The following is a 12,538-nucleotide window of genomic DNA, read 5'->3' as shown; positions in this document are numbered from 1 at the left end:
AGCTTGGGATATTTGTAGTGAGTGCCATAAACCCAAGCCAACACTGCTTTAAGACATCAAACACATTTTGCATGGAAGTTAAATAAAACTAAGAGCAGAAGTAAGAGAAGAACATAAAATGCTGAGCCAAGGAATGTCATGTTTTTTGGCTGCGTCTTTTCTTTGAAAGTGCTAACAGTAATTATCCTGCATTGGTGGTATGCTAGGATGAGAGAAGCTTTTAATTTGTGTCCCTGTAATTGTGAGTCTTCAACCATGTGTAGTGACATTTCTTACCAATTTTAAAGGCATGCAAATATATACTATAATGTGGATGGTCAATTCCCTTAATTCTGCTGCTTTACGTCCATACATTTAATGTATATATATATGTGTGTGTGTGTGTGTGTGTGTACACACACTGTTTAATACGTGTTTTGTCCACAGTGCTAACATGAGTGCTGTCTCAGATATTGACAAAAGGATTCATACAGCAATAAAACAACGTTGATCATTGCATAGTGAGAGCTATATTCCTCAAATGTGCTGTGTTTAGTGAATTACGGCCATAAAATTTGCAGCTGTGACCTTTGTAGTAGTCTCTATCTCAAATTTATGTAAGTTCTATTTATTTACAATATCAGAGAAAGAATTTGAATAGAAACACTGAAATCGATATATACATGGAAACATAAAAAAATTCACAAGAAGATATGCACCCCCCCCCAATTTCTTTTCATCTATGACATGCAGTGTACTTTAGTTTATTTCATAGTCTCTAATGGAGTCACTAATTTAGTTGGGATAGAAACAACTGACTCCAAGCAGATTTCATGTTTTTGGTGTTGTAACTACAAACGAAAAAGTGACCATTATTGGATGTCAGCCATCAGTTATGATGACAGGACCACGTTACAAATAACAATGGCAGGCAAAGGTCCTAATGCAGGTATTTGCTTGGGATATTATAATCATAGCAGACACCCAAGCAAATCGGAAGAATTTCACTTGTGCAGATTGCAAAGTCTGCACAAGTGAAGGATTTGTCTATAAAAATACACACATCATGCCACCTTGTGGAGAGAACCCGTACAACACAGAAATCAGATAAATACAGCATTTCTCTTTGTGAACTTGGAAAACTGGGAAATTAGGAAGTAGCCTGTCATGTGATGCTGCCTTAAATTTGATCAGGTGATGTCCTGGGTCCTTAAAGGTCAGAAAAAAAATGAAGAAAGACCTGGAAATTGAGGCTAGATTTCATCCATATTATTTAGATAGTAATAGTAGTGCTAGTATTTTTGTAATACAAGGAATTTATAGTTAGTAAATAGTATTTTTAATCAATGCATGGCTAAATTTCGCAATCACATGAGAGGGGGCTGGTGTTCAGTGAAGTATCGCTTCTAAAACATGGCTCCAAATAGCTCAGAGCAAAACACAATCGGCTGACTGACTGTTGTCTGGCCACTGACACTCATCTCGAAACGCCAGAAAATGAAGCAAACACATTTCATCCCACAGGATGTCCAAGCATTATAAAGTTAATGTCTGACAAACTTGTCATGCTTGGAACCGGTACATCAATTACTTTTCTACAGTCTTTGGGGTATATTGTTAGCTCAACGCTAACTAGCTGTCAACTGCTACAAGTGGTGAGAGGTGAGCTATACCTTGGTGCAGTGGCGGTCCTAGCCTGTTTGGCGCCCTGGGCGAACACTCCCTCTGGCGCCCCCCCCCTCCTCACACACACACACACACACACACACAGACAAAACATATCAAGGATTGTACATTAACATAAAACTGTTGTACACACACACATATGAAAAGAGAGAGAGAGTATGCATAGTATGCAAACGGCTACCAAACAGCCATCATAATTCGTCATACAATGAGAACAGGACAAATCAACAATTGACAATGACTAATTAATATTAAACTCTGTAACATAATGTATTGTTTGGAGTTTAGTCTGTTACTGTTGCTATTTTTACCATTTCTTCTTGGAGCAACTGTAACCCACATAATTTCCTTGGGGATTAATAAAGTATTCTGATTCTGATTGTTTCAGGATACATGACCTGCCATTATCCAGTGACACATCTGCTTACCTGTATCTTTTGCTCGTTTCTCCTCCTCTTCTTTTCTCTTTTTTCTAGACTGAGCACCTGATGGCTTTGAACTTTTCTTGTCCATCTTCCATTGGTTTTAATTTTGCACTCAAGTATGAACACCCATCCCTCAACCCGAGGATCACCACAACATAACCTAATAGACCTACACCTTAGTTCACAGATTCACTTTGTCTAGGGTGCATTTCTGAGATTTCACGCAACCCAGGATTCAAATCATGAATACATAATGGGCTTGGATTTACAACATTATAAATGAAATGTGCTCTCTTTGGAAGCAGCAGCACCCCCCCTGCCCTTTCGACGGGTTGTGTGTGAGATTTTAAATCATCAAACTGTAAATTTTAAATTTTAAATTGTTATTGATCCCTTTACCCCTAGTCCTAAAGTGTATATTTATTTTCTTACTCTTCTTATATATATGTTGTTTGTTTACGTGCACTGCTGTAACTGGAGCCTCGTCGTCTCGTCTCTCTATGTACTGTACTGTATGAAGCCGAGATTACAATAAAGTTTACTTTGACTTGGCAGCAAGCAGGCGCACCGAGGGCTCTCGCGCTCACTTTTCATGTATAGAATTTCGAAAAAACATCTGTGCAAATTATAAGTCTGTATCATGATGTCTGGTGTTTTCGTGTTTGTTGGTTTGTTTTTATTTTGTTTTATTTTGCGGGTTGGTTATTAGATGCTGCTCCAGCCGGTCAGAGAATCCCCCGCCGCCCCGCCCTCTCCTCCCTGCGCCGCAAGCAGCAGGCGCACCTCGGAAACGAAGGGTGCCCTTACTCCCAGCAAATGGGCGATAGAAAACCGATCTGTGCCTATGCCATTCCCAATATCCGCTGGCTGACGTCGGGGGAGCATGAGTACGAGCATTTTTTTTTTTTTTTTGCCGATGCCCGTGATGCCGCCCCCCACCACGATGCCGCCCCGGGCAACCGCCCGTGTCGCCCGTATCTAAAACCGCTACTGCCTTGGTGGCAATTGGTCTGCAATTGCACTACAGTTATAATTTAACGAGGTAGTTGCTTTCGTTTAGCTTTGTGCTAGAAACATTAGCAACTAACTGCATGGTTGCGTTTTGCTTCCATCAGTTATGCATCTTAAGGTTAGTCTGTTAAGCTAATGGTTAGCTAGCGATAACTTTCGGCGTTACTTCCCTAATGGTCATTTCTTAATCTTACCAGCGGGTTTTATTAACTTTGTTCATTGAGTTACTTAATATGTTAAAAAGGTTGCCATAATGTAAATACAGTTACATGAATTTCTTAAGTTTTCATCCCCAAAAGTGTTGTTTGAAATTGGGAATTGGTGTTTCTTTGGTGTCATATCTGCCTGCAAGCTGTGAGCATTTATGTAGGGTGACCAGCAGTCCTCTTTTGTTGCACTTGTTGACTTGTAAAAACCTGTATGATATTTTTTTATTTCACCATTCATTAACCACACAGAGAAGACATCATTTAAATATTTTAAAGTTTTTTTTAAGCAAATTATTATTATTAAAGTTCTTCATGACTGGGCCAAGCGTCCTCTTCACCCTGATTTATGAAATGCACTTTTGGGACTTATATTTTAAAACTTCCATGATCAATGATCACATTACTGGTACACTAGTACAGCACATGTGAATGAAATTCCTGTGTGCAAGCTTCACAAGCAACAGTGGTGTGCAAAATACAAGAAACATAAGAAACAAAGAAAAATATATGAATAAGAATATGAGAATTATAAGTGTATATGTGTGTGTGCGTGTACATACATATATATTACGTATACAGAAGTCAGCAGTATGAATATTGTGCAAAAGAAATGGCATTTATGTACAATATGCAATATGGAGTGCATAAGTGTCGAAGTTTTGGTAAGTGACAGTGAAGTGTTAGTGGTCAGTGTTCAGCAGTCTGGTGGCCTGATGGAAAAAGCTGTCCCTCAGTCTGTTGTTTCGGGACTAGATACTGCAGTACCTTCTGCCTGACGGAAGTAGTTCAAACAGTGTGTGACTGGAGTCTCTGATGATCCTCCCTGCTTTCCTCAGGCACCGCTTCTTGTAGATCTTGTAGGGAGAGAAGTTAACCTCCAATTATCCTTTCAGAACACTGCACCACTCTCTGGAGAGCTTTGCGGTTGTAGGTGGTGCTGTTGCCATACCATGTGGTGATGCATCCAGTGAGGATGCTCTCAAGCGGTAGAAGGTCCTGAGGATGCAGGGACTCATGCCGAATCTCTTCAGTCTCCTGAGAAAGAAGAGGCGCTGCTGCGCCTTCTTCACTGTTTTGTTTGTGTGAACTGACCACGTGAAATCCTCCGCCAAATGTACACCTAGGAAACAGAAGCTGTTCACTCTCACCACAGCAGCGCCGTTGATGGTGATGGGGGTATGTGCGTCTCTACACCTCCGGAAGTCCACTATCATCTCCTTTGTCTTTGTGATGTTGAGGGTGAGGTGGTTCTCTTGGCACCAGTGTGTCACGGCGCTGACCTTCTCCATGTAAGCCGTCTCATCACCTTCGGTGACAAGACCCCCCACTGTTGTGTCGTCCGCAAACTTCACAATGATGTTGGAGTTGCTAGTGGCTGCGCAGTCGTAGGTGTAGAGTGAGTACAGGAGAGGGCTCAGTACACACCCCTGTGGAGCACCAGTGTTCATTATGACAGGGGATGAGGTGATGCTGCTCAGTCTGACCACTTGGCGTCTGTCAGACAGGAAGTTAAGGATCCAGCTGCAGAGAGAGCTTCTCAGTCCTAGATCCTGCAGTTTCCTGCCCAGCTTTAAGGGAACGTTGACATTGAATGCTGAGCTGTAATCTACAAACAGCATTCTCACATATGTGTCTCTCTTCTCCAGGTGCGAGAGGGCAGTATGTAGTGTCAGGGCTATGGCGTCATCAGTGGACCTGTTGTGGCGGTATGCAAATTGTAGAGGGTCCAGTGAGTCAGGTAGTGCAGAGCAGATGTCCTTGACCAGCCTCTCAAAGCATTTGCTCACGATGGGGGTCAGGGCCTCCGGTCGCCAGTGGTTCAGTGATGAGATGGTGGCGGATTTGGTTACGGTGACGATGGTGGCTATTTTGAAGCAGGCTGGGACTGCAGACAGAGAGAGGGAAAGGTTGAAGATATGTGTAAACACTCCAGTCAGCTGAGCATGACTTGAGGACACGGCCAGGAATCCCGTCGTTTCCTCAAGTCATGTGCGGCTCAGCTGGCTGGAAACAGACTTAAGTCATGTGAGCTGAGCTCAAATTTTATGACAGAGGTAAGAAGCATCAAAGCAGTAGTGTCTTTAAAGTGGTTGCTCATCTAACTGTCTATCAATCAATCAATCAAGCTTTATTGACAGACCTTACGTCCATAGTTTAAAAACAAAGCAAAACACAACAAACACAACTTAATGAAAAAATATAAAATATTTGTAAAGATATAAAACCATAATATACATAAAATACACAATGACTGGATGAGTAACGGGAACCACTCACTGTCAGATCTGTGAGTGCTAAAATTATACTGTTACTAGAGCTATCCAGTCTTTCTCTAAGATTAAATATCTTAAAAGTGCTTTAAAAGTCCAAACCCCGACATCTGACTGGCATCACCCCCTCTAGGTATCCTACAAAGGATTCTCATTGAATCATTATATGCAACATGCAGCTACATTGCTAGTAAGATGACCACAAGGGGGCAGTATATAGAGGTATGCAATATGCTCTTTAACAAAGCCACTTTAACCAGCACTGAACAGAAGCTGAATTTGCATGCAATAGTATTTGCTTGCACATAGAGCTTACAGCTTTGTCTATATATGTCATCATCATCGTGGCTCAAGAGTTGGGAGTTCGCCTTGTGATCGGAAGGTTGCCGGTTCGAGCCCCGGCTTGGACAGTCTTGGTCGTTGTGTCCTTGGGCAAGACACTTCACCCGTTGCCTACTGGTGGTGGTCAGAGGGCCCGGTGGCGCCAGTGTCCGGCAGCCTCGCCTCTGTCAGTGCGCCCCAGGGTGGCTGTGGCTACAATGTAGCTTGCCATCACCAGTGTGTGAATGTGTGTATGAATGGGTGGATGACAGGTTGTGTAAAGCGCTTTGGGGTCCTTAGGGACTAGTAAAGCGCTATACAAATACAAGCCATTTACCATTCATTTGATCAATAATAAAGTGGCTGAGGTATTTCACCTTTTTATGAACCTCAATAGTATTGTCGGACAGTTTAACACAGGGAGATTTAGCTGTTTATCCTGCTTGGTTCTACATATCAAGGTAGCACTTTTAAAAGCATTGTACTTTATATCATATAGCACACCATATTCAGTACAGATATCAAGAAGCTGCTGTAATCCAACACTACTTGGAATAAGAACAACCTCCATCTTCTGATGAGCGTACCAGTAAGAGAGAATCCTCACAATGTATCTAGGAACTCCCCGTCACTTCAATTTGTCAAAAAGTTTTCCATGGTTCACTCGATCAAAAGCTTTAGAGGCATCATTGAAATACATGAGGACAGATTAATTTTTGGCCCTATACAAGCTATTTCCTTGAGTGCATATATGCACATGTCAGTGCCGTGCTTTGGTTTAAAGTCAAACTGATTATCCAGGGAAGAGATGAAAACACTAACTCTATCAAACAAGATTCTTTCCAGCACCTTAGATAAAATACTGGCTAGTGCAATCAGCCTTTAATTGTCTAGAAAACTCACTTTTCCAGCTTTGTCCTTCATAACTGGTACAAGTAAAATACACAGTATTGAGTCTGGTAGTATGCCATGAATCATAAACCCAGTGAAACAGAGCGCTAGAAGAGGCTAGCTCCTCTTCTAGCTAGAGGAGCTAGCCTCTTCTAGCGCTCTTATGTATGTGTAGCTATTTGCAGGTAGTAACACTTTGGTAGACAGGATAAGATTATTATCTTCACAGAAATGGGTTAAGTGGTTAGCAAACTGAGAATTGCTGTCTGACAGATCAGCATTAAAATCACCCACAACATATATACCGTAAGTATCATTATCTTGAATAAATGCATTAATAACAGCTAGCCTTCTGAGGTATTGCTCCTCATTTTCACAAGATTCATAGGGAGTATAAACATTAAGAATAATTAAACTATTATTATTCGGTGTACATTATATACCAATACACCAGTCTATATCCAGTCTGATGGATTTTTTTTGTCCCAGAGCACAGCAACCCCTCCTGGTATTCTGCCTCTAACTATAGCTGTGCAGAATCAGTTGTTGATTCACTCCCAAAAAACTTGCATTAAGACAACTGAGTTTTTTCCAAGTCCTGTTTGGACAACCATGTCTCTTGCAAACATAAAATATCAGATTCTGCAAGCAGATTGTCCACAACAATCCATCAAGCTTCATCCCCTGCACTCTGTCCCGGGCCACGACAGTTGTAAGATAGTACCCGAATAGACATCTTCATGTGTTCATTAGCATCAGAAGGCGCAGTTATCTCCCCTGCTGGATCCAGTATGCTTGACACAACCGTAACAGGCCTGTGTGGTTCATAAAAACGCCGGGCCAGAGCCCCTTCAGGCCAGAGTTCAGGATTGTACATTTCACCAACATCATTACATTCAGCAGTAACTGTATACGTTACAGTTTTGTGTTTTTTTTTGTTGTTGTTTTTTAAGGAACATGTGGACGAGGAGATGATGTTTGCTGTTGGTGATTTTATTTCTTCTTCCATGGATATGTGAAAACTGAAAATCTCCTCAAGAGCTTGTAGCCCTTGTTCTTGTGTGCTAGGTAATGGGCCTAAGAGAGAGGCGGGTCATGCGCTGTGCCCGCTTTGACAGCATCAGTGAGGCAGAAATTTGCACATACCTTCAGTCTCGTCATTTTTGGTGTCCAAAAAACGATATGGGCTTCATAGATAATTGGGAAACTTTCTGGAGGAAAACCTGGACTTGTTAGGAGAGACGGCATCCATCCCACTTTGGATGGAGCAGCTCTCATTTTTAGAAATATGGACAAATTTATTACACCCCCAAAAATATGACTATCCAGAGTTGGGACCAGGAAGCAGAGGTGCAGTATTACACGCCTCTCTGCAGCTTCTCTCCTCCTGTTACCCCCCCAAAAACCCATCTCCATAGAGACTTTGTCAGCTCCCAAACAGACAAAAAACAAACTAAAAACCAGCAACAAACAACTTAAACATAAAAAAACACAAAGAAAGAACAATACAGTATCCACATCTGATCCAAAGAGTAAAACGGTAAAATGTGGATTATTAAACATTAGGTCTCTCTCTTCCAAGTCTTAATAATTGATCAACAAATTGACTTACTCTGCCTCACAGAAACCTGGTCGCAGCAGGATGATTATGTTAGTTTAAATGAATCAACACCCCTGAGTCACTCTAATTACCAGAAATCTCGAAGCACAGGCCGAGGGGGCGGTGTGGCAGCAATTTTTCACACCAGGCCAGTAATCAACCAAAGACCAAGACAGACTTTTAATTCATTTGAAAGCCTGATGCTTAACCTTGTCCACCCCAGCTGTAAAACTCAAAAATCAGTCGTGTTTTTTATCATCTATCATCCACCTGGCCTTACACAGAGTTTCTGTCTGATTTCTCAGACTTTTTATCTGATTTAGTGCTCAGCTCAGATAAAATAATTATTGTGGGTGCCTCAACATGGCATTTAATCTGTTATTAGACTCAATTGGCTTCTCTCAAAATGTAAAAGAACCCACCCACCACTTTAATCACACTCTAGATCTTGTTTTAACATATGGCATAGAAACTGAACATTTAACAGTATTTCCTGAAAACCCTCTATTGTCTGATCATTTCCTGATTACATTTACATTACAATAATTGATTACACAGCAATGGGGAGTAGACTTCATCACAGTAGATGTCTTTCTGAAAGTGCTGTAACTAAGTTTAAGAATATAATCCACCCACTGTTATCATCTTCAATGCCCTGTACCAACACAGAGCAGAGCAGCTACCTAAACGCTACGCCAACAGAGGTCGATTATCTTGTTAATAATTTTACCTCCTTACTACGTACGACTCTGGATACTGTAGCTCCTGTGAAAACTAAGGCCTCAAATCAGAAGTACTTGACTCCATGGTATAATTGTCAAACACGTAGCCTAAAGCAGATGACTCGTAAGCTGGAGAGGAAATGGCGTGTCACAAATTTAGAAGATCATCATCTAGCCTGGAGAAATAGTTTATTGCTTCATAAGAAAGCCCTCCGCAAAGCCAGAACATCTTACTATTCGTCACTGATTGAAGAAAATAAGAACAACCCCAGGTCTCTCTTCAGCACTGTAGCCAGGCTGACAAAAGGTCAGCGCACTGTTGAGCCAACCATCCCTTTAGCGTTAACTAGTAATGAATTCTTGAACTTCTTCACAAATAAAATTTTTATCATTAGAGAAAAAATACCAATAATCATCTCACAGATGTAATATTATCTACAGCTACTTTTAGTACCATTGATATTCATTTACACTCTTTTTCTCCAATTGATCTTTCTGAGTTAACTTCAATAATTAATTCCTCCAAACCATCAACGTGTCTTTTAGACCCTATTCCTACAAAATTGCTCAAAGAAGTCCTGCCATTAATTGATGCTTCAATCTTAAATATGATCAACCTATCTCTAATAATCGGCTATGTACCACAGGCCTTCAAGCTGGCTGTAGTTAAACCTTTACTTAAAAAGCCATCTCTAGAACCAGCTGTCTTAGCTAATTATAGGCCAATCTGGGGTGGCTGTAGCTCAGGAGGTAGAGCAGGTCACCTGCTGAACGGAAGGTTGGTGGTTCGATCCTTGGCTCCTCCAGTCTGCATGTCAAGTATCCTTGGGCAAGATACTAACCCCAAGTTGCTCTCCGATGCGTCCATCGGAGTATGAATGTGTGTGAATGTAGTTAGATAGCACTAAGTATAGATAAAGTGCTTGTGAGAATGGGTGTGATTGGGTGAATGTGGCATGTTGTAGAGCGCTTTGAGTACTCCGAGAGAGTAGAAAAGCGCTATATAAGAATCAGTCCATTTACCAACCTTCCTTTCATATCAAAAATCCTTGAAAGAGTAGTTGTCAAACAGCTAACAGATCATCTGCAGAGGAATGGCTTATTTGAAGAGTTTCAGTCAGGTTTCAGAGCTCATCACAGCACAGAAACAGCTTTAGTGAAGGTTACAAATGATGTTCTTATGGCCTCTGATAGTGGACTCATCTCTGTGCTTGTCCTGCTAGACCTCAGTGCAGCGTTCGATACTATTGACCATAATATCCTATTAGAGCGATTAGAACATGCTGTAGGTATTACAGGTACTGCGCTGCAGTGGTTTGTATCATATCTATCTAATAGACTCCAATTTGTGCATGTAAATGGAGAGTCTTCACACGCTGAGGTTAATTATGGAGTTCCACGGGGTTCAGTGCTAGGACCAATTCTGTTTACATTATACATGCTTCCCTTAGGCAGTATCACTAGAAGACAGTATACATTTTCACTGCTATGCAGATGACACCCAGCTCTATCTGTCCATGAAGCCAGATAACACACACCAATTAGTTAAACTGCAGGAATGTCTTAAAGACATAAAGACCTGGATGGCCGCTAACCTTCTGCTCCTTAATTCAGATAAAACTGAGGTTATTGTACTCGGCCCTGAAAATCTTAGAAATATGGTATCTAACCAGATTCTTTGTAGAACCACCTTTTGCTGCAATTACAGCTGCCAGTCTTTTAGGGTATGTCTCTACCAGCTTTGCACATCTAGAGACTGAAATCCTTGCCCACTCTTCTTTGCAAAAGTCAGATTAGATGGACAGCGTTTGTGAACAGCAGTTTTCAGATCTTGCCACAGATTCTCGATTGGATTTAGATCTGGACTTTGACTGGGCCATTCTAACACATGGATATGTTTTGTTTTAAACCATTCCATTGTTGCCCTGGCTTTATGTTTAGGGTCGTTGTCCTGCTGGAAGGTGAACCTCCGCCCCAGTCTCAAGTCTTTTGCAGACTCCAAGAGGTTTTCTTCCAAGATTGCCCTGTATTTGGCTCCATCCATCTTCCCATCCATTCTGACCAGCTTCCCTGTCCCTGCTGAAGAGAAGCACCCCCAGAGCATGATGCTGCCACCACCATATTTGACAGTGGGGATGGTGTGTTCAGAGTGATGTGCAGTGTTACTTTTCTGCCACACATAGCGTTTTGCATTTTGGCCAGAAAGTTCCATTTTGGTCTCATCTGACCAGAGCACCTTCTTCCACATGTTTGCTGTGACCCCCACATGGCTTGTGGCAAACTGCAAACGGGTCTTCTTATGGTTTTCTGTTAACAATGGCTTTCTTCTTGCCACTCTTCCATAAAGGCCAACTTTGTGCAGTGCAGGACTAATAGTTGTCCTATGGACAGATTTCCCCACCTGAGCTGTAGATCTCTGCAGCTCGTCCAGAGTCACCATGGGCCTCTTGGCTGCATTTCTGATCAGCGCTCTCCTTGTTCAGCCTTTGAGTTTAGGTGGATGGCCTTGTCTTGGTAGGTTTAAAGTTGTGCCATACTCCTTCCATTTCTGAATGATCGCTTGAACAGTGCTCTGTGGGATGTTCAAGGCTTGGGAAATCTTTTTGTAGCCTAAGCCTGCTTTAAATTTCTCAATAACTTTATCCCTGACCTGTCTGGTGTATTCTTTGGACTTAATGGTGTTGTTGCTCCCAATATTCTCTTAGACAACCTCTGAGGCCGTCACAGAGCAGCTGTATTTGTACTGACATTAGATTGCACACAGGTGCACTCTGTTTAGTCATTAGCACTCATCAGGCAATGTCTATGGGCAACTGACTGCACTCAGACCAAAGGCAGCTGAATAATTACGCACACCCCACTTTGCAGTTATTTATTTGTAAAAAATGGTTGGAATCATATATGATTTTCGTTCCACTTCTCACGTGTACACCACTTTGTATTGGTCTTTCACGTGGAATTCCAATAAAATTGATTCATGTTTGTGGCTGTAATGTGACAAAATGTGGAAAAGTTCAAGAGGGCAAAATACTTTTGCAAGCGACTGTACAAGGTTTTAAATAATCAGGCCCCATCTTACCTTAATGACCTTGTAGTACCACATCACCCCATTAGAGCACTTCGCTCTTGCACTGCAGGCTTACTTGTTGTTCCTACAGTATTTAAAAGTGAGGCGACTGTTGTTGTGATTTGGCGCTATATAAATAAAATTGAATTGAATTGAATTCACAGGCGAAACTGCCCCCTGGGTGGACTAGAGTGTGCATTCAGGGTTTGAGGAAAAGTAAGCTGAGCTACAGACTGGCCAAATAGCCATGCCACCAACAAATGGAATTTCTGTCACAGGATTCTTACGTCAAAACAATGCAGAGTGTATCACAGCATAATATCAGGTACTCAACATAATTTAAATTCTAATGCAAAA

Source organism: Pelmatolapia mariae, linkage group LG14 (genome assembly GCF_036321145.2).
Source record: "Pelmatolapia mariae isolate MD_Pm_ZW linkage group LG14, Pm_UMD_F_2, whole genome shotgun sequence".
In the NCBI taxonomy this organism is placed as follows: domain Eukaryota; kingdom Metazoa; phylum Chordata; class Actinopteri; order Cichliformes; family Cichlidae; genus Pelmatolapia; species Pelmatolapia mariae.
This window is presented reverse-complemented; position numbering follows the sequence as displayed.